The sequence below is a fragment of the Arvicanthis niloticus genome, chromosome 11 (genome assembly GCF_011762505.2).
Source record: "Arvicanthis niloticus isolate mArvNil1 chromosome 11, mArvNil1.pat.X, whole genome shotgun sequence".
In the NCBI taxonomy this organism is placed as follows: domain Eukaryota; kingdom Metazoa; phylum Chordata; class Mammalia; order Rodentia; family Muridae; genus Arvicanthis; species Arvicanthis niloticus.
The window spans coordinates 25855786-25880437 of NC_047668.1; the positions used below are offsets into that span (position 1 = coordinate 25855786).

General features: G+C 36.5%; 1 protein-coding gene across 5 annotated transcripts in view; it reads right to left on the bottom strand.

Moving 5' to 3' along the window:
• Immp2l (inner mitochondrial membrane peptidase subunit 2) overlaps positions 1 to 24652 on the bottom strand; it is an 826273-nt gene that overhangs the window by 594954 nt on the left and 206667 nt on the right. The gene's annotated exons all lie outside the window — the stretch shown is intronic.

Consider the following 24652-nt stretch of genomic DNA (forward strand, 5'->3'; position numbering starts at 1 on the left):
ATTTCCCCTCTCCTACATTTTTGTCTTGATCTAGGTATCCTCAAAAGACAATATTTGCTATTCAAAAGTAATTTTGCCCACATAAACTAACAAATATTGGTAAAACACAAAGAAGCTTGTCTTCTCAACCACCCCTTAAGGGGGAAATCATTAAAAAAAAAAAAAAAAAAAAAAAAAAAAAAAAAAAAAAAAAGCCAAAATGCTTTGCAGGCATCATTTGAGCCATTTTTTGAGTGTACTGTTTTTAAATGAAGAAGCTCACTCTCAGGAACCAATGTGTTTATGACTTAGATACATCCAACAGTATGGAAGCCTCAGATTTTGATTATTGATGTCTAACATGATTCTAATGTCTCTTGAGAATGTTTTGAGTTTCATTTCTGAGACCATGATGGTGCAGAATGAAGACATCCTATGTTGTATTCCCTGAGACACATACATATTTGTGAGGGCGTCACATGAAGCAGAGTCCACTCGTCTCTGAAAGTACATTGGTTCCATTTGTCAGGAATAATGAGGATGCACAAAGGTAAATTTTCAAAACTGAGTCAACCGTGTTTGAATACCAAATTCCCCAAAGACATGGGCTGCATAACTTCTTTGTGCATCTGTTAAAAAGGACACACAAAAGCCAATCTCAGCACCTTTCCTGGGAACACTAGGGATTTCATCAATGCTTTCTGAAGAGATTTCACCATGCTGGGAGATAATGAAAACACAGTAAAGAAAGCAACAGAGTTCGGGGAACAACTATTGAGAACCACAAGTCCCGAGTGAGCTGGATCCTGGACTGAGAAGAGCCTACTAGATTCTCTCCCAGCCAGTTCCATAGGAAATGAAAGAACAAGAAAGTTTATCTCATACATTAAGCAAAAGGTTATTGCACTGGGAAGAACATGAATTCCCATATACCATTAAATTCGTACACTAAAATGAATTGAAGAAACTAATTATTCAGAAACAGAGAATGGCCTTTGGGAAACATGGTTGCTTAAAAGGATTTAATAGTCAGAGTGTGTGCAGATTATTATCATGAATTACAGTAATGAGAGAATGAAGATATTAAGAAGAAGGAAAGGCTCTGCTGAAATGCTAACCTTGCCTCTCCTGTCACAGTGAAAAACCAATGTCCAAGTGCAGCAAACCTTTGCCAGCAAAGGACTAAGGAGTTTTTATGGTGCTTGCTTCAAAAACAAATTATTATGCAGGTCAGTATAGAGGGGCAAGAGAATAAATGTACATGGCAGATACATATCACCTAGGCATGGTAAAATCTGGACAAAGGGAATTATCTGCCCATTAATGTCCAAAATCAAGAGAACTTCTACATTAATTTTATAAATAATTTTTAGAGAAGAAATGTGAACAAAATTGTTTAAATGTATATATTTGGAAAATTTTTTCTTGAAATAAGACTCTAAAAACATGGCTGTTTGAAAGCTACTTCATGGGTGAAGTGTTTCCTGATACCTATTTTAGTTAAGAAAACCCTTGAGCAGACATAAAAACATAGACATATGAATCTCCTTGTATACAGAGGACATTAGGCTTCCTAGGAAAGAAGGGGGTTAGGGAATGACCAGTGGGGAGGAGAAAGCAGTCACAGAATAGCATAAGCAGAGGAAGGAGCACAGTAGGGAGACTGGCATGCTGAAGTAGAAAATTATAGAACTAGAATTCAGATCTAGACATTGAGATAGCATATATTGTTATGATGACTCTGGGTGGTTCATACAAGAAAAATTGACAAAAGTTTCACTCCAGCATCAGCTTTCAGAACCAGTAAAGTCAAGACATGGGCATCTGTGGTTGGCTCTCCAGCCAATAGGTCCTTTGTAAGGAATAGTCCATCACTGTCCTGGACTAGAGATTAGTTATGTCTTGTTCATGCATGTGCTTTATCCAAAAGAGGTGAAACAGCCTATAACCAGGCATATACTGGGCATATACCCAAAAGATGCTCCAACATATAACAAGAACATATGCTTCACTATGTTCATAGTAACCTTATTTATAATAGCCAGAAGCTGGAAACAACCCCAGAAGTCCCTCAGCAGAAGAATGGATACAGAAAATGTGGTTCATTTACACAATGGAATACCACTCAGCTATTAAAAATGATGACTTCAGGAATTTTGCAGGCAAACGAATGGAATTACAAAATATCATCTTGAGTAAAGTAACCCAGACCCAAAGGGACATACATAGTATGTACTCACTGTTAAGTGGATATTAGCCCAAAAGCTCAGCATACCACAATACAACTCACAGACTATATGAAGCTTAACAAGAAGAAAGACCAAAGTGTGGATGCTTCAAACTCATTTAGAAGGGGGAACAAAATAATCATGGGAGGTAAAGGGAGGATTCTGTGTTGGAAAGGAGAGGAAAGAGAGGAAAGGGGAGCACATTCAAGTATGGGAAGAGACAGGAGAGAAGTCCAGAGGTCCAGGATAATGAATAGAAATATGTAGCAGTGGGGGTTAGGGAACAGGACAGTGGGGGAAAAAATCAAATTCAGGGCTGAAATCAACCAAGTAGAAACAGAAAGAACTATTAAAAAAAAATATCAACAAAACCAGGAGCTGGTTCTTTGAGAAAATCAACAAAATAGATAAACCCTTAGCCAGACTAACCAGAGGGCACAGAGATAATATCCAAATTAATAAAATCAGAACTGAAAAGGGAGACATAACAATAGAAACTGAAGAAATTCAAAAAATCATCAGATCCTACTACAAAAGCCTATACTCAACAAAACTGGAAAATCTGGATGAAATGAACAACTCTCTAGACAGATACCAGGTACCAAAGTAAAATCAGGAGCAGATAAACCATCTAAACAGTCCCATAACCCCTAAAGAAATAACAGCAGTCATTAAAAGTCTCCCCCCCCCCCAAAAAAAAAAACAAAAAAACAAAAAAAAAGCCCGGGACCAGATAGTTTCAGTGCAGAATTCTAACAGACCTTCAAGGAAGACGTAATACCAATTCTCTTCAAACTATTCCACAAAATAGAAACAGAAGGAACACCACCCAATTCGTTCTATAAAACCACAATCACATTCATACCTAAACCTCACAAAGACCTAACAAAGAAAGAGAACTTCAGACCAATCTCCCTTATAAATATCAATGCAAAAATACTCAATAAAATACTCACAAACTGAATCCAAGAATACATCAAAACAATCTTCCATCATGATCAAGTAGGCTTTAACCCAGGAATGCAAGGATGGGTTAATATTTGGAAGACTAACTTTCGTTTCGATATCTCTCAGTAACTTTTTATTCTTTTTGTTTGTTCAGAAGCAAGGCCCATTTTGTCAAGTGTTAAATGGGTTAAGGTATGTTACTCATACTTGGGTCTTCTATTTTATTCCATTTGTCTGTATGGCTGTTTTTGTACCAGTATCATATTGTTTTATTACAAGGGCTCTATAATATCTTAAGATCTAGAATGGTAATCCCTCTATCACTATTTATTTTTCTTGCTCAGATGGTTTTGGCTCTGTAGGGTCTTTTGTATTTCCATAAGAATTTTAGAATTTTTTTTTCTATTTCTATGAAGAATGAAATAGAAATTTTGATTGGATTGGTATTGGATTGAGTATGCAAATACAGAAAATGGAGGGAGGAAGATAAGCTGACAGTCGGTCTCAAAAAGTCATAAGGACATACTATTAAATATCTACCTAAAAATGCCTAAATATACATAAGTTGGTGAATAAATACTCACATATAGTTTAAATGAAACTTTCCCATGTAAGCTAACAATGTTCCCCAAGAGACATAGACAATCTAACAAAAACTCCACTACTAGGTAATAATAAGCCCTCTTTTAGGTTGTTGTCTGATTGTCCAAAAGATTCGCCAAACATTGCAAGATCTTGCTATTACATTTGGTTGCCCTCCAGAGGTGGAAGGTAAGTATCTAATGCTAAAGGCACCATGCACTTCAGAGACAGGTCCCAGAGGCCTCTCTTCTGGGACTGACTTGAAAGCATCCTTTGTAAGGACTAGCTTTCATGGTACCTGTCTTATTGCTGTTAAGAAACAGAATGATCCAGGCAACTCTCCTAAAGGAAAACATTTAATTAGGGCTGGCACACAGGTTATAGTCCATTATCATCGTGGAGAGAACCAGGGTTGAAGGCAGACAGATATAGTGCTGAAGAAGGAATTGAGAGTTCTTTCTTGATCCCATGGTATCAGGAAAAGAATTTTGTGCCACTGAGTCTGGGCTTAAGCATCTGAGACTTCAATGCTTGCCCTCACGGCGACATACTTCCTACAACAAAGCCATATCTACTGCAACAGGACCACATCTCCTAATGCTGCTATTTCCTATGGGCAAAGTATTCAAACACATAATTCTAGGGATAATTTCTATTTAAATCCTCATAGCACCAGAAGTTGTCATACAGCCGTCTAAAAGAAGAAAGCAAACAATAGTTCTACCCAGTTATAATGTCTATGAGCTACAACAATTATCAGCATGACAATAATAACCATAAAGATCAGCAGCAGCACACATACTCAAAAAGGGGGAAGTCAGAACTGGATTCTGGAAACCTAACCAACTTCTCATGGCTAGTGGAGTGATGTATCTCCTAGGAGAACCTACAATAGCTACTTTATTAAAGCAGCACAATCCCTAACTACACTCTAAACATCTGTCCTTACATCCACAGTTAAGTGTAGTCCTCACCTCACATCAAGGAAGTTTCTCTTTACAACAGATGGAAGCCATTATAGAAAACCACAGCTAATGAAAATGCAAAGTTCTAGAGCCCAGCCTCAATGCACACGTCTATAACACAATTCCTGCATTAAGGCTTACGGATCATGGCTGAAGAGAGGGCAGAAAAATTATAAGAACCAGAGGAACATAAAGTTTTCTGTGAGCTTTAATCTCCTGGGAATGTCAGAAGCTACATGATCCATAAAGTCTCACCAAAATGACTGCATGAACATGAGCTGAACAAGCAAGACTCCAAATGACATGGTGAGTGGGACAGGGAAAGTCCACAAGGACCAAACCCTATGTAAAAAGCTACAGGAGACTAAGGAAGGTTGAGGGGAGAAACAGTCTTCTCCAGAAAAGAGAATACCAACTGGTTATCCAATAGAGGAAGTTATATTTATGCATTTAATTATAAATAAGAACACACAAGTACAGGCACATGTACACAGACAAACACATACACCACCACCAGAATCAACAACAACAATTAATAATAATAAAAAAAAAAAACAGACGCCATGGATTTGAAAGAGAACAAGGTCTAGTATATATGACAGTTTAGAGACAGAAAGGGAGAAATTAGGCAACTATAATCACAACAATAATTTTCATTTTAATTTCTAGAAATATTAGCTACCTTTCATGTATTCTATATGAGATCACATCATAGTGTGTGTGTGTGTGTGTGTGTGTGTGTGTGTGTGTGTTCATTCTAAAAAATAAATTACTAACTGGGATACTAGCAGCTTGTAATAGAATACTACAGTATAACCAATATTGAAGAGCACTTCAACTTAGTAACCTTCTTCTGACTTTATACTTGGGCTGGTTCTAGAAAAAAAATCAAGAAATTAGCAGAATTAAGCTTGCTATCCTCAGCAAAAGAAAAAAAAATCTGTTGAGTATATTGTGACAAAATGTTACAATCTGAAAATATCACAGTGCATTTTATGAATGCATAAATATATAAGAACAAATTAAATTTAAAAGAATTAAGTATCATCTGACTTAAAACAAAAACTGTCAGCCTGCAGTTCACTTATTTTTCATTTAAGCTATCATTATGAAAACTATTATGTTAAGTCTAAGCAATTGGTTAGTTATAAGAAATATTTTTAAAATTATTTTCTTCTTAGTTTATTATTTCAGTTCACTTTTCACATGAAAGCAATATAAAAATAGAACAAAAAAATAAGCATAATTCTAGCACTTTAAATTCTACTACAAAAGTGGGACTTAGTAACTAGATTATATTATCAATGTATTTCACAACACAAGGATGTTAAGTTTTAACATTTGTTTTAAAATGTTTCTTGAAACGATAAGTTGAAATTTCTATAAACACTGAAATCATTGGCAAGTATAATGTCATATACAGTATTATTTACCAACTTAAGATAATCACTTTGTGTCACAGCTCTTGAGATTACTAGATTTCTAACCTCACAGAACCTGCATTCCTTCTTTCCCTATTGTTACTGCTTCTTACAAATTGTTCTCGGTATTTGTAACTTCCATGTAAACAGTCCCATCAATAAAACTTTTACTGTTTTGTCAGAAATTATTTTGTGTTGTTAACTTTAAGTTACTATCAAATATAAAAAGTAAAAATCGGATTTGAAAATAAGAGTCCAATGCAGAGTATAACTGGACATCGGGAAAAGCAACACAGGCTGTTGTTTCAGACAAGTAACACACTGGAGCACCCCAATCTCTCTCTTCCGTAATCTCTACACTTAGCTTCCCAGTCTCCTTTTCATTCATTTATTCCTTGTAAAATGACCTTTGTTGGAGCACACATTAAAAAAGGGAGCCAATCCCTGACACTTCCCATGGTGGCCAGAAGCCAGAGGCTTGATAGATAGCCCAGAAACCCACGATATCTCCAAACATGAATAGAAAAAATAAAATTAATGAAATAATTCCTAATGATATTCTGCTATGTTCATAGATTGGCATCTAGCCCAATTGTCATTGGAGAGGCTTCACCCAGCAAGTGATAAAAACAGATGCAGAGCTAAACATTGGGTGGAGCTTGGGTAGTCTTGCAGAAGATGGGGGAGAAGGACTGTAGGTGCCAGAGGGGTCAAGGATACTACAAGAAAACCCACAAAATTAACCAACCAGAGCTCAAAGGAGCTCACAGAGACTAAACCACTAACCAGTGAGCCTTCATAGAACTGCCCTAGGCCCTCCACACATATGTTACAGTTGTACAGCCTGAAATTCTTGCGGGCCTCCTAAAAGTGGGAGCAGAATCTGTCTCTGATTGTATTATCTACTCTGGGACCCATTCCCCCTACTGTGCGGCCTTGTCTAGCCTTAATAGAAGAGTAGGTGTCTAGGTCTTACTGAATCTTGATGTGCCATGACTTGGTGATATCCATGAGGCCACGCCTTCTCTGAAGAAAGACAAATGTGAAGTGGTTAGGGGGTGGGAGACTGTGGAGAAGGGTACAGACTGAGAGGGGAGGGGAGGGGAGGGGGGAGAGAGGAGGAGAGGGGGAGGGGAGGGGAGGAGGAGAGGAGAGGAGAGGAGAGGAGAGAGAGGAGGGGAGGGGAGGGGAGGGGAGGGGAGGAGAAGGGGAGGGGAGGGGAGGGGAGGGGAGGAGGAGAGGAGAGAGAGAGGAGGGGAGGGGAGGGGAGGGGAGGGGAAAACATGGTCAGGGTGCAAAATAAATAAAAAATATTTAAAAGCAAAGACAAAGACACACACTAAAAAGTACACATGACTATTTAGATATGATCGTGCTTTGCTTCACAGGGAGAAAATGTTAAATCACATTTAATGAAGTTATCAATGTAAAAACTAAATCATTGTATAAGGGCAAACAAAAATTCTAAAAATTAAAGCAAAATTCTATTTCATACAAAAAAAAAAAAAGAGGAGAAAGTCTTGTGGGCTAAAACAATCTGGGAGTTCTGTGACAGTCAGTGCCGTAGGCAGGAGAGAAACAGAAGAAATTAGTTACCAAAGGTTATTTAATCCTTACGTGGCCTGTTTTGAAGCAGCATCTATATCATTAGGAAAAATAAATGTTAGGAGAAACAAAAGTAAAACTCTAGAAAAACAAGGATTACGACATACAGTGGTGAACTACGGTACTTCTAAAACACTCGCCCTCTCCTGACCAATCTCACTTCAGTGACATAATCATACAGTAAAAATTACATAAAATAAACACCATGTCAGAAACTTTGACATTTATCATTATGATGTGAAAATCCTCAAGAGAAAAATGCAGAAGATAAAAAAAAAGTCTTCTTTAATGATGATTTCACTTGCCCTAAACGCACAAGAACATCCTTCAGCTCCATGGACTGTCTCCCATTTGCTGAGAACCATTCTTCTCTGTCAGCTTAAAATAAGCAGAGATTACACAAGTTCCATGTGCCATCCTAAATAGGAAAGAAGGAAGAACAAGTACAATATGGTATTTAAACAGCTGCGTGAAGATACTGGTTACAACAAGAATCAGCTTCAACTGAGCTTCTTGTGTTTGTTTTGCTAAATATAAACTAGAACATCATTAAATCAGCCACTGAGTTATAGATTAAAGCACAGAACCCTACCTTCAAATAATTTAATAAACAGTAATTCGTCAAAATCTCATAATATTGCCATAATTTGTGTTTGACATTGTAGATAAAAATGAAAAAACTCCAGAAATTATTCTACATCTGTCATGGTCAAGTAACACTTATTTGCATTATTTATAGCATTGAGTCAGTAGAAATAATACACTTGTAAATGCTTTAGTAAGATTTACATCTAGCAGCTAATAGTAATCAAAACTTCAAATTATTTGCCCCATCTAGTTGAGCATTCTAAGTAAATGACATTGGGCCAGTTGGCACAATGGAAGAAATTATGTGCAAAAAATGCTGTGTGTATGTGGGGTTTTTTCCGAGACACAGTTTCTCTGTGTAGCCCTGGCTGTCTTGGAACTCGCTCTGTAAACCAGTTTGGCCTCAAACTCAGAGATCCGCCTGCCTCTGTCTCCCAAGTGCTGGGGTTAAAGGCGTGCGCCACCACTGCCCAGCATCCAATTTTGTTCCTTTTGTTTCCTTGTTCAAAAGCCAGGAAAGGAGATAACATGTGAAATAAATAAAATATCCAATATAAAAAAGCAAAGAAAAGAAAAGCAGTAATGTGTTTTAGCTTCTGAGGAAAAAAAAAAAAAAAGATCTACACACCACCCACTAGGTAGAAGAGTTTGTGTACAATATGGTTACCTTACCGGTCAGAGAATTAATGCTTCTTTGTACACACTCAGCATCCTCTTTTCATTATAGGAGAGGTTTTGATTTTCTCACACAGTTCATTCATAAAAGATTATGGTTAAAACATAGTGAAGCAAATACATTCAAAAGAAAAATATTCATTTGTTTAAAATCATCATGTTATATAAATTTAGAGTACAGGTTCTGTTCATGGGGTTCACAAATGCTTTCTATATCGTAAATTCAACAAATAGAATTTTAAAGAGATGGATAGTGTATTTGCATGGAAAAAAGACATGTGTCTATCTTCATTAGCATATAACCAAAGTTTTACATATTCCTCTAATAAGAATGTAAGTAGAAAATTATAATATTAGGATCTCTAGCCAATGATAAAATGAATGTTATAGAAATATACATTTATCTATCTCCATACTTAACAGTGTCAAACAAAATTCTATATCTAATTATTGCATGAATATGCTATTTCCAGTTCTGTTTCTATTTAAACACCTTTACGACCCTGTGTATTTTTTCTGTGCATCTAAAAACACACTAGCAAGTACACAACAAATACTGGAGAACCAACCAAAGTCCAAAAGCTACCGTGTTACTCTAGGCCACAGCCTACAATCACTGTTGACTTTCTAGAAACAAGAATGGCCAACACTGTCACTGGTCAATGGAGCCAGTGCTGCCCAATCTCTGAAGTTACACTTCTGAATTTCATGAAACCCACCAGTATTTGTGGTGATGTGATTGCCTGTGGGCAACTTTACTTACCTTCTACTTGGACATACATACCATCCAATAAAGGGAAATTAATGCTTTTTTCCCCTGCTTTTAATCCTTCATTCTGCCATGTTCTCCCTATTAGTAACAGAACTTACTAGCACTGGCACCTGACCTAAGTGACCCATGGTTTATAGCTTCATGGAGGATGCAGAAAGACAGGTTGTATACTGGGTGATAACTCTAGCAGGCACAGAATGGAGTGGGTATAGTAAGATGGATAGTAACTTATCCTTAACCATGTATTAAAGTAGTTAAATTCTTCTTCCATTGTGCACTAAGAGCTGTAAAGACCAAATACCACCGAAACGCTAAACATGTTATTCTCTGTCTTAATATTCTTCAAATAACTGTGCCCATGTTCCAGTTAGTGTGTCACATGCTGAAGTTACAAGCACAAGATCAATTATGTGACTATTTAGCAGAAAATAAATTCCAAGGAAAGAAACAAACTACAATATAAGAAGAATTATGCTATGTATATCAGTTACAGAAGACAGACAACACAGTGACTGAAGAGCCCAGGGTGATGCCAGGAAAATGTGTCTCTTACAGGAAGAAATGGCACTGCAGCTGAGGAAAGAACATGTGCAGAAGCCTGGCATAATACAGAGCATCATGGGATACGACTGCACATGGAAGAGACTTGACAGCGCCATCATCTTTATATCTCAAAACTATACAGCAAGTGACTTAATCAGGTAAAAGGCAATAACACTTCTGCATGCCTCTGTGACACTGCATGGTGTTTTGTGTAGAAACACTGCAGGAACACACTCGTTCTGTAGGAAGATAACTGACAGAAAAGAAGGCTTGCAAAGAGCAGCTCTTACTGAAGAGATGGAAGTTCGGTTACAGTGCAGTAACTTTTTAAAGAGTTCTTTTTCTTATGTTTTACTTGTTAGTTTTAATTGCCCCTCTCTCTCTCTCTCTCTCTCTCTCTCTCTCTCTCTCTCTCTCTCTCTCTCTCTCTCTCTGTGTGTGTGTGTATAGGTGCATGCATGTTCAGGTGCATACATGTAAATATGTATATCCATGTGAGCACAGGTGCCTACAAAGGTGAGAAGGAGTTAGTTTCCCTATAGCCAGAGTCACAGGTAGTTGTAAGCCACCCTATGTGGATTCTAGGAACCAAACTAACGTCCTCTCAAGAGCAGCATATACTCTTGACCTCTCAGCCACTTCTCCCATACCCTGGTGAAGTAAGTTAAACCATGTCCACACTTGCTAAATCCAAGTCTAAGGAAAGATTTCTTTTTTCCTGCAGCTTCTGACCAGTGTCTTGGTGAATCCCAGTTTGGATTAATATGTTCTCAGTGTCAATTTTAATAGACAGATCTGTCCTAAGATTAAAAAATAAAATTAGTCTACAGACACTAAAATATAAAGGTCTATGAATATAATATAAAATATAAAGGTCTATGAAATATAAATGGGAAAAGTAGCTATTGAAAATACCTTTAGTGTAAATAAAATATCTAATAAAAAATAGATAATAAATAAAAAAAAAAAGAAAAGAAAATACCTTTAATTATGGTCTGGAATATCTTTTATGTATATTTGCCTGTTTCATCATAGTTTGTTTTTTTAAAGAAAGTCTATCTTCTTATTAACATTCCATTTACAATATCATGTAAATTCTATACATTTGTCAAATTGACACATACTGAGTAGAAGAACTAGAAGTTGAGCCAGGCCTTGGTGGTGCATGCCTTTAACCCTAGTACTCTGGAGGCAGATGCAGGCAGATCTCTGATTTCAAGGCCAGCCTGGTCTACAGACTGAGTACTAGGAGAGCCAGGTTCACACAGAGAAACTCTACCTCAACAAAACAAAAATAGGGAGGGAGGGAGGGAAGGAGGGAGGGAGGGAGGGAGGGAGGGAGGGAGGGAGGGAGGGAGGGAGAGAGAGAGAGAGAGAGAGAGAGAGAGAGAGAGAGAGAGAGAGAGAAAGGAAGGAGGAAGAAAAGAAGGAGGAAGGAAGGAAGGAAGGAAGGAAGGAAGGAAGGAAGGAAGGAAGGAAGGAAGGAAGGAAGGACAACCTAGAAGTTGCCTAAAATACACTAAGAAAAGTAAAGTATATAAAAGGTATTAAGATGAATACCACCTATACAAAACTTAAGGATCAGTGCACTCTTTTCAAGGTAGCCTCCCCTACACCAGCACTGACTTTGTTACAATAAAAAGCAATCACTTGTGGCACCATTACAGTACACAACAAATGAGGTTCTTCTCATATACAATCAATATTTTGTTTAAAAAAATATTCTCTCAATGATATAAAAAAATGGAGCAATTAGACAAAAGTCCAAAGAACAGGGCAAGAAATAAAAACCGTTCTTTACAGGCAGTGGGCTAAGCAGTCTTCCCTTAGTTTCTCCCAGATGCAGTGTGCTGTTACTAATAATTTATCTGAATTCTCCATTATCCTGTGAGGCCCTCGAACAAAGGCTTTCTCATTTCTCAACCAATAAAAGAATTAGTATAACAGGCAATAACGACACAGGGCGGTAGAATGATTGGCAGCACCCGGGAAGGACTGTGGGAGACTGAGGCCCACACTATCCTCTAAGAATGGGAAAGGATCTGAAAACTGGAACAGAATTACAAGGGGGAGGGTGACAGTAACAGAGTTATAGGACTCACAAAAAGACAAACGTGTTAGATGCATTCAAAGAGAGACTGGCATCCCTAGATGATTGATCAAAGACTCCTCAACAAAGAGATGATAGGATGAAAAGGCAGTGAGAAGAGATGTTCTGAAGGCAAGAATATATTTCACTGGATCTACAGTCAAAAAATAAAATTGCTTATTATGATCAAAATGTAGAATATATGGAGACAGACAAAAGGATGCTGGGGACAACCTGTCTGTCATGGATTTTGTGAGGGTAGAGTGTTTGTTTTGTTCTTCAATTGCATAAGAAAAACTTTAAATGCTTGGAGCAGACTCTATCCACGGGTAATCAGACTCCTGAAGTTTGTGAAGTTAATATTTCATTACCTCCCCAAGCCAGTCTAAATTTAATAAAGCTTGGAAAAATGCCAGAAAAAGTTCAATGAATCATTATAAATTCTACATACTCCCAAAATTTGTTCTTTCTTACAAAAAATATTAACTAGATAGTTATATTTTTTAAATCTTCACCTTTTCTGTCTATAAAAACAAAGAATGTCATAAAACACTCGCTCCTAATGCAGTCCTTATACACATCCAAGCCATGGGGATTAGAAAACTAGAAATCAGAATCAAACTCTCATTAATTACGCCTCATGGCCAGGTTACAATCCATAGATCCAGAGAGGCTAAGTAACAAAGAGGGCTCAAAGTGAGGGTACCTGGCTCACCCTGGGAAGGGGAAATAAAACAGATTGTGCTGTGAGTGGACTGAGGACAGCTGGGGATGAGAATAGACAGGAGCAGATGTGGGGAGTACTGGGAAATAGCACTGGAACTGCAGGGTATGTGGGAGGTGTGGAAACCTAGTACACTGTAAGCTCCCTGGAATCTTCAAGATTGACCCTACCAAAGACTCCTAGTAATGAAGATATGAAACCCAGATCATTTACAAAGGTTACCAAAGGGCTTGAGCACATTGACAATTCGACATGCATATGGGGTAGGTAGCTCTGGGAATAATTGGATGGCATATTCAGAAAGCAATGTGCAGGAACCAGAAAAGTGGCTTAGTAAATAGCTAGAAGTCAGCAAATTGCAGACTGGATCCATACTGTAATTACCTTAAAGTTTGTTCTCTTTGATAACCAACGAAGAAAATAAGTGTCTCCCATCATCATGATAATAAAATGTCGTGATTCAGCTTAATAGGAGACTACTTTAGACTGGTGATCTAAGTCAGGACGAACAACATCTAAGGTAAGGCAAAACTAAATGGTTGTTTACACTTTGGAGACTTTCTGAAGACTCCCCTGTAATCAGCCATACTCAAGAGAGCACTGACTGCATTCCTTTCTCAAGCTCACATCATCCAAAGGACTGACAGGCAGTACCAAGTCAGAACCCTGCTGTTCTATAGCCTAAAGATTCTAAACTCCTCAAAGGCACGAAAAGCCACCTTTGAACAAGTTCTGCTGTGCTACATACTGTGGAGTTTTGAGAAGAACTCCAAATGTGATAGAAGGTTAACGCCACAGCAGATTATGATTCAGAGTGTAGCAGGCCCAAGCAAGACACCTTCTGGTGAGATGGCTCAGGTTGGAGTAGGAGGTGAAAGAAGCTGAGTCAGAAGAAAGTGGTAATGACAGTGGGGCACCCAGAATTCTGCTCACTCATCATCCCATAGACTTGAATGTTCTGAACACTATGCCACAAAAAAATAGAATAACCTATTTTAGTAGGAAAGAATATATTCTATGGGGATGTGTGCTATTCTAGGAAAGAGAAAGTTTCATTTCCAATGGTGGAAATTTAAATTTTTTTATTTTCCTAGAATGCTAAGACAGCATATAGCATAAGGGAAAAATAAAATAAATCAAAGGAAGACCAGGATGCTCTCTAAAATAGACTCCAGAGTACAATACTCAAAGCTTATTAGAGGATAATTAATGCCTAAACTTCCAGGTGCTATAATCTATAGGAGCTGATAAATACAGAGTTATGTCTATTTTTCTCTTGTATTTTTAACTTCACTACAATTCACTTGAATTCCTTACCCTAGTGTTAATGAGTCATTATATATTTCAATGCAAAGATAGTTTCTAATAAATGCATTCCTCTTTAAGCCACCCATCCTAGAAAGTCATTATTTAAAGACAGAAGACAAATCACAGATCACCAGTCATAGAACAAGTGAGGAAATCACATCAGGGCTGTATGTACCCTGATGGGTGACAAAGAATAACTGGCCAAGCTGTCATCCAGGACAAAAACTAGTTGTGTAAAGTGTATATAGGTGACGTTGCCTTCTCCTGCTGCCCCATTCCTTCTGTCAAAGCATCCTGATCTGTGTGCACCCCTTCAGTAGATGACTCATTTGTCCCCACCTGCCTCCCTGAGCACTTGCTAACTCTACATCACTCCTGAGTTACTTTCTTTATCCTTTGATATGGTCAGACTCTGAAACACAGCAATTGTCTAAAGTCCAAAGTTCTTAACACTGCTTACGAGGCACTTTACAATCTGACTTGTTTCACATGTTTGGAATCTTATTTATTACCCATACTTTTTTCTTTTACTCCAAAATGCAAAACTACTTGAACTTCTACCTCTTTCTCATCTGAGCAGCCAGGCTTTGCCGGCTTCTCTCATAAGGGTTAGTTAGTTCAGGTACCATCTCAAAGAAACATTGTCAGACATATCTGCTTTGGCCAGGCCACAAAGACCTTTGCATCTGAAAACAAAGCCTTTGTAATACTTTTTATCTTTTAGCACATCAGTTGGAATAAATAAAGCCTTTGGTAAATGTCTGCTGAATAAACAAATGAGGGATGGAAAGACAAATAGAAGGATATACAACCCTATGCTTCTTGAAGACAACAAAAGCCACCAAAATGCATATGAGCTGAGAAGTAAGTGTTTCCACAGTCAGACCAGAGAGGCAGTAAGAACTACTAAGACCTTGTCAGAAACCCTGTGGACCTGCTGGAAGGCAGCAACATTTACTGCTGAGAATCATGCTTGCCTTTCTACCTGACTTCATACAAAAAGAGCCATGAATTGATGCTGGAAGAATTTAAGCCAGCTCCCGATTGGTTCAGTGTTAGCAGATTACAACCTCCATGCAAAAGAAAAAAAATTATCCAAAATCTTGCTTCATTACACAACAGCTGCCACTGCCATGCTAACTGATAACAATGTAACAGACTACCTTCAATCCATTTGGAGTCTAAGGAGCTAAGGAGGAGTTCATATATGAGAGGCTGCATTTGTTTTCTTAAGTCAAAAGCAAATATTCTCAAAAAAAATCTACAAAAATCTTCCTTTCTACATTAGTGATCTTTGATGTTGAGATTCTCAGAAGTCTATATAACACATCATCAAGAAGAAATCTTTTTAAAGGGGCAGGGAGCCTTTAAGTAGAGAATTACAGCTATATTCCTTAATGCAAAGCTTTGGAGTTATTACTGTAACTATGTCTGTAGCCTACATTCCTAGGTCGCTGAATGTAGACATCCAAATGGAGATTCAATTTAAGTACTCCCTTAACAGACTCACATTCCAAAGCTTAAAATGAGGAGAGACTATGTAATTAGTGCTTAATTTAATTAAAAGGTGCAGAACTATAGAGTGATTAGTACAGAAACACTCAACATGCCCTTTTAAAGGTCTGTAAAATGCTGGCTTACTTTCATCCTTGCTTTGTGAGCTGCCAGCTTACTTTTTCATCCTTGCCTTTGTGACTAAGTCATATACATTAAAATACCTCAAGTGATAATATAAATCCTTCCTGCAGGTTAAATACCAATGCATCTTGAATCTGAATTATAATGTGGTCTTTGTCACCACAGTAATTATAGTACTTACTTTCTCTTTTAAATTTTCATAATTTCTGCAGCATATAGGAATTAATGTAAGGTAACTGTTTCCAATATGTATAGTCTTGGCTGCAAAATTACCCACTATGAGTCTAGGACTTGACATCTGTATAACTATTGATAAATAAAAGACAATCCCACAAACCTCTTCATTCCTAAACCTTAGTACATGAACACAGCAAAAGTCATGCTGTCAGTGAGGGCTTATTAATGATGAACTAGCCAAGACTGGCTAAGGCAGGATTTTAGTTTACATGGTAGCAATAAACTGAAACTTAATATAAGCATAATTTCAGCAGACTCGGCCGGCAGCAGCATCGTCAGTTTCTGCAGCAAATCAATGAAGTGTAAAAAGACAGGAGGAAGTAACCAAGAGTTTGATTTATATACTCAAATTTGAATCAACAGAGAATAATTTCCACGTCACAAAAAAGTAGGGCTCTACATGTCCAGGGAGTAGCAGACGTGTACACAAACAATCAGGGACAGGTTAAAATAACATGCCGACAACTGATACATAAATACACGAATGATGCTCCCTTTTCACAATGTAATAACCAAAACGACTTCAATAATTAATGATACTTTAAATGAGAAAAAAAACCTTTTTACCTAAACATTCAAAGTAAATTACATACAGCTAATGTTTGCTTGTGGTTAAATTTTTTTTTTTTTTTTTTTCAAAGCATATCCACAGAATGAAATTCTAGAAACAAATTAAGCAAGGCATGGTGGATCACGAATCTGATTAGAGAACTTGGGAGACGGAGGCAGGATAACGGTGAGTCTGAGGACAGAAGAGGCTACATATTATGTTCCAGGACTATATATATATATATATATATATATATATACACACAAAAAGCCCAATTGTTAAAAAAAAATAGGAAGGAGAAGGAGGAGAAATAAAATAAAATAGAAAAAGAAACGAAAGGCCATAACTGTTCAGTCCAAAAGACCAAAAGGCTATAAAAAGCAAAATGAAATGAATAACCTCGTTCTGTGAAACACTCAGCAAAACAAAGTATCAGTCCGTGTACGAGTAAGAGGGAAGTACAACGATTAGGATGGTCAAAGGCAGAGGAGAATAGTAAGAGACTAAACAGGGAGAAAAAGAAAATGAGAAAATGAAACACAGGAAGGAGGAGAACTTCAACTGTCTGCAAACAAATTCAGATTATAAATAAAATAAAAGTTCATCTAATCAACCTGACCTGAATGAACCAGAATGCCATGGAGAAAATGCCCTTAAAAACAAACAACACCATCAACAACGATGGACAATTTTTCCTAAGTGTTCCCATAAAACAAAACAAGTCTCCTAAAACATAGAGATTTAAAACCTGAAGACATCTGAGAAAGCCTATAAGCACTTCTAAAGCCAGTTGCAGGCCAAGATAACTTATCTGAGGTTAGGTGTAATTCATATTTATGTCATTTCCTTGAGTGAAACAGTAATTATCTATTTATCTTAAAGGGAAAAATAGTCATTTTCAGTAGCAAAAAAACCCCAAAAACAAACAAAAAACCTCTGCCAACTATGTTTTATTTTGTGTGTGTGTGTGTGTGTGTGTGTGTGTGTGTGATCAACAAAAGATGAAATAATCCTCCAAAGACAAGTCCCTTCCCAGAGTGTGGCTTTCAATACCAAAAACGGTCTGCAGCAACTGCCCGGAATACAGTTGCTTCCACAGTATTTGATCTTTAAAAAAGAAAAAAATACTGCATGACTACGATAAGTCTGTCACATCCATAAAAACATTAATTGAAAATAATATGCAAATCATGCCTTGTGGGAGTAACTTCATTAATTTCACTTCTCTGGAATGATTTTGATTTGCTTATGAATTTTGCACATGCCACATCATCACAAATACAATGGTTACTGCATATTCATTTACTGGCACAAAACTGAGTAATAGGTAAGTTAACAGAAAAAGAATTTAGTCAGACCATATTCAAAATATGATTTCCTTACATTTTCATAGACTTGTATTTTGTAACTAATTATGATAACCTGTTTAATTTTTTCATTTTTACTTTTAAAATCATATTGGTTAACAGTGATTAAAAATTCAGAATATCATTTTTAAACAGCATATAATAAGGAAACTTCTGGGGAAAATCTAGTACCTGAAAGTTATTAGTACTAACTGTTAACATTTTTCTATATTTTAATTCAATTTTCTTGCACATAAGATATAAAAAAAATACAACTGAAAACATGAAAGAATAAATGTAATTACCCAATCTAGTTACTATACATGTTTATACTACAGGTGTTTGGCTGTGTCAGCATGTACATTACACATGAGAATTTGAGTGGACACTTTTGATAATAAGATGTACCTGCCAACAATATTTACCATTCTATTGTGTTTTACAGCTCAGGTTTTTATTGAATATTTTAAACTATTCTCTAGAGAAGCCCTGCATATAATTAGATGTGTATGACTTTTTCACATTTCCTTTAAATTTTTCTTATAGCAAGAACACTAAATCAAAGAAGACATACCACAATATAAACCATGTGCCTTTATCAAAGTTTGAAGCATTTTATATGCCAGCAAGAGTTAAACTTCTAGTCCCTTGAGCCTGGGATATAACATATTTTTTTAGCACTGTCAATGTGGTAGGTCAAAATGGCATCTCACAGTTAATTCATTTGAATTTCTGTATTGGAAAGGTTCAACCCTCATGAAATTTTACTGTAGTAATAATCTGCTAGAATTTTAATTTAAACTATAATGTAGTTTAGCCTGTAACTGAATTGGTTGCAATAGTGATACTTATATTATTGCCTAAGTCATATACAGTAAAACATCCTGAGATTACATGATTCACAGAACTGTTTTTAAGTTAGATTCTCTAAAATCTCCTAAACCAAATTAGAGTAAATTTCTTTTCTCATTTGTCATCATTTTGAAGTCTATATAAAATAATAATTAACAGTTTTTATATACTTTAAACATCTTGAAAGCAGAAAGTTTATCTCAATAAAAATGTTATCCATACACAATAGTGAAATTGAAAAAAAATACTAAGATACTTAATAAATTGAACAAAACCCTTTTTTTCCCCATCAAACACAGATTCTTTACTTTGTAAAACCTCTTATTAGTGGTATAGAGTTCTGCTTCTTACATGCAAAACTGGTAACAAAAAAAAATCCCTTTTAAGTTTTTCTTAAAACGTCTTATAAAAATTATGAAAATCAAAGGTTAAATCCAAGATAGATCAATATCAGATATCAATTTCACAATATGTTCAAAATGTGTAGATGCCACCTCTCTGTAACGGCAAGTCCTAAGTGGCTCAATGTTCACTGTCTCATAATCAACTGATTTAGAAATTCTCTTCAGGGACTGACAACATATTCACCACTGAGATTAATACGTTTTGTAATTTACTACATTTATTGTAATTATTATATTCATTTATTCTGTGTGTGCACGTAGTGTATACATGAGGCTGTCAGGAGACAACAGGGAGGAGCTGGCTCTGTCCTTCTACCATGTGGGTTCCAGAGGTTGAACTCAAGTCATTAGGAATGACTTCATCCACTGAGCTATTTCAACAGCACAAGAGTCTAACTTTATACAGATACGTTGTGAAAAAGGCAAAGAGTTGGACAGCAGTGTATGAGGAGGTGCTCAGGTCCCTAAGTCAAAATAAAATGAAGTACCCTCTCACACTTGTTAGCAAAGTGCTCTCTTATTCTGTCTCTGTCTCTGTCTCTGTCTCTGTCTCTGTCTCTGTCTCTCTCTCTCTCTCTCTCTCTCTCTCTCTCTGTCTCTCTCTCTCTCTCTTTGTGTGTGTGTGTAACTTTGTGTGTTTGGTGAGTGTGTGTGTTGTCAAGGTGTAGGCAATGTAACATTTGTGTACTGTTGGCGGGAATGTAAAATGATGGAGCAGCTACAGAGGCAATATGAAGTTTCCCAAGAAAGTTATTTTTCAAGGATTACCATTTCTGGTAACAATGTCATCTCTAGATAGTTGCCCAAAATAACTGAAATGAGATGCATAATTAACTATTCATATGCATATTCTCTGAAGCATTACTCATAATAGCACAGATAGAAAATCGACTTAAATGTCTATCAGATGAATGGGAAAAGAAAATGTGGTAAATAAATATGTAGAAATATTATTATTCAACACTAAAACAAAAGGAAATTCTAGCACATGCCACAATGTGGAAGAACCTGAAAGATATTATTCTAAATAAAGGAGCCAGACCCAGAAATAAGGAGGTTTCATGACTCCTCTGACACTAGGCATTGAATGCAGTCAGTCATAGAACAGAAGGTGGAATGGTCATTACCATAGACTGGGGAGAAGTAGAAGTATGTAATTGTGCAAGTGGGCGAACATTAAGTCAGTCAAGAAAGCTGTTGTATAGCACTGAGCTCATAGGGACAATACTGTAGTGCAAACTGCCTACAGTACAGTAAGGATGTTGGAGAAATACTCCAAAAGCAATCTTATTTCATTTTCAATTTTAAAAGTCAATTTGTATTTCTTGAAAATAGAATAGCATATATCAAGGAGCAAAGTACAAAGGAGAAGGGAAAAGAAGGCGGAAAGGGGACAGGAGCAGGGCTAGTCCCTATAGTAGGATGACAGAGGACATGTGGTTTGTGAGAACATCCACAATCAACTGTTTTGCCTATTCTGGAAGGGAACATCCACTAGAACATCACTTGTCATCTTCTCCATCAGACAGACAGCATTGGATTTTAACTTACAAGATCTCTAAGGCATTGCTAGAGCCTTATGAATCTTGGTCCTGATGCAGCAAGGAGGGAGGAACACAAATGATAAGACATTTTTAGTGAAAACTAAAGCCTAAAGAGTTGGACAATTTGGAGAATTCTTGTTAATCTTAATGGTGAAAACATAGCTACACGCATATGGGAGAATGTTCCTGTCATATCCTGTAACTATGCATGATTAAATTATTTTTGATTTTTGATCATATGCTGCTCTCCTAACATTCAAATTGTTAATACCACAGTGACAATACTTGGAAGACATAAAATAAGAAAAATGACTATTTTCTGGACTGTGGGGATAGGATAAATACTTAAGGTAGTAGATATTAATGGTGATGCAAGGGTCTGATAATATTAAATTATATGCATACAACTATATATTGTTGTATAAATGAAATGATTTCTGAAAATTTAGAAAGGTTATCCTACACACAGAAATTGATAAAACTTTATCATTTTTCTTTAATCTTACTCATAGGCTAATTAGTCATCAACAACGTTGAATTCACAATGACTTCAGTTTCTTGAAACTTGCCCTTTTTATATTGAGGTTTCCCATACATAGGAATTGTCTGATTCTTATTACATAAGTTATGAAATGCTCTTTCCCGAAACCGCTGTCTCTCGTAGCATTCTGGGTCCTCTGAGAGTTTTTCACTTTGAGTAAGTGCACCAAGCACACAGGAAGAGGCACAGGTTCACAGACTATGTTGGGCAGCCCTGAGGATGACTTCAAAAAAGGGTCATCTGATCCTTGAATTCTGAAGGCACAATTTTATCTCTGTTTTTATTTTCTTCTGTAAAGCACATTTCTCTGTTTTGTCTTAAAATAGTCTTTCTCCATAAACACAAAACATATTTGTGTGAGAAAGATAAATAATGCCTAATATTGAACTAGTACATGCTAACTTAATTTGCTTGAAGCATTCAAAATACTATTTATAATTTACTCATTTTCATATACTGAAAATACTGGGGATCCAATGCCCCACTGCCAGCAGGCATGACTTACTGGTCATGTGACACTGTATTAATGGTGTCATCTACAAAGTTCATGCTTAACAGCTGCAAAAGATACAAAACACAAAAATGTTTTGTGTACATTGATAACTTTCTGTTGGGCTACATTTATATCTATTCTCAGGTTCATGTAGGCTTCTGGTAGGCTACAGGTTGATATATACATACATACATACATACATACATACATACATACATACATGGCTGAGGAAGTGGCTCAGTGGTAAAGTGCCTGACTAACAGGCAATGTGTTCTGCATTCAATTACCAGCTGTGCAATTTTTTGAAATAATGGCTCTTATCTATAAAGTAACAACTAACAATGATTCATCAAATACAGTGAAACAAAGGAAGGGAAGAATAACATTACATTGGCTACCAAACTTACTTTAATTCCTTACTGGAAAATAAAAAGAAATACTATGAATATTCAGAAAATGTCAAAAAACATAAAATAGTATTTAACAAAACTAAGTTAAATTGTGATTTATAAATGCTATAACTGGATCTTAAGTAAAATCTGCAACAAAATTGTTCTATTTCAATACTGTACAGTTATACATAGTACAATGTCAGTCAAGCACTTCTAGTCCAGTAGGCATCACGGATGTGGTCAATTGACTAAGTACATATAGCACAAATGGGCATTGGTGCAATGAAATACAGTATAACACATCCTGAGCTAGTACTGTCAATATTTTATATATCATGCTTTTTAAAGAGTCATCATTTAAGTGCAACTAATACAAAGAATAAATCTGACCAATATTACCTCTTAAATTTTATGGAAAACAGAGTATGTCCTCAATTGAATGCTTCATGTAACCTTCTTTGGGAGGGTCTTCATTCAAACTAGATGTTCAAGATTCATGTAAATGTGTCACTGTAAAGAGATGGTTTTCAAGCTGTTGCTAGCTTGACTTCCCACCCTCACTGCACATCTGCAGCACAACTGCACCTCAATCCATCTACTTGATGACATTCCAGATGACTGGGATATCTCCACAGCATAGGAGTCAACAAACAAAGTAAACACAGAACATTTTAACCCACAAACATGCTGCTTCGGGATGAAGAAGAAAAACATTTCGAACAGATTTCTGAGGTAAGTTAGAAGCAAGGAAGTAAACTCGCTGCGTGTTAATCATTCAGAAGTTTATGTTATCCTCAGAGCACAGTTAAGCCAGAACAAATGCACAGGCACAGAGAGAGCTGTCATTGCTTGGGATAACAAATGAGAACTCCAAACATGGAGAACGTTAGAATATTCAGATTTCTTAAAAGTTGTTCTTAATTTTTCAAAGAATTTCTAGTTTCATTGTGAAGATGAGGGTTTATCTATACAGCTAATCACCTATTTTTCAAGGGCAATAAAATAACAAATATATCAATCAGGTTAATAAGCCTGTGATAAACAGGAACCAGCCACAGTATTCCAGGTTTCTGTCTGTTTTGTTTTGTGTTTGCTTGTTTGTTTGTTTTATTTTTGTCAGTAGGCTGGAAAAGATGAAAGATAACTGCCAAGGCCCACTCATGGCCACTAGGTCATAATAGAACTAATGAAAGTACAACGATCCAATCTTACTCAAGATTCATCTGGTTTTTTTTTTTTTTTTTTTTTTTTTTTTAGAGTACCATAGAAATACATCTCTCAGGGAGTCCTCCAAAAGCACTTAAAAGTTATTTTGAAAATTGTCAATGCAGCTGGAGTTCTTTTCAACTCAGCTGCAGGTCACAAACAAATATTAAAGATGCTTCAAAATTGATGTAATATGGGAAACATAATTTAAACAGTATTACTGCAATTATGACATGCTATTGAGAAATCCACAGCAGCTAGAATGGGGGCTTGCTCTCAGAATCATAATTAGAAATGCATGTATGTGATTATGTGCAGTTTTCCCTAGTAGGGCAGTAACTATCCCTCCTGGCTCCTTATTAGTACAGAAATTATTTTAGAGACCACAGTTTCTAAAAGCTTTGCAAAGGCCTCTAGAAATAGGTTCTGTAATAATAATCCACTATGAAACAGGACTCAGAATGAGTTTTATAAAGGTCGGGTGTGCTTCATCTTAAGGTAACCACTGGATACCATGGACATAATATATGTACATGCCCATGGGTGAGAAGTTCATAATGCAGAAGGGCAAGACAAATAGGTATAGCGTGCATCTGCATATCTTGGGAAGCAGTGTGGATATTTACTTGACATTAACCAGCAAAATAACTGGTGCATCACATTAGAAGGCAATTGTTCCACAAGAAACTTCATCATGCCCTTGGACTCACTAACCACACATAGTTGTCACAGACATAACAGCAGCCAACAATGTATCATTCTTAAAAGGAAGATCATTGTTTTATTGCTTACCTCCAGAAAACACACAAGGACACTAACCATTAATAATAGGGAGACAAAGTCATTTGAATTGTACATTAATAAGGCCTTGGTAAGATTGCAGAAGCCCTTCTTCTTCAAGCTGCTCAGAATGTGCCTTGTAAAGTGTATGGAGAGTTAGATACTTTCTCATCTGTTGTGAAGCTGTCATATACAGTCACATATATCAGAATTTGAATTTCATTAATAAGCTAAACAGAGGA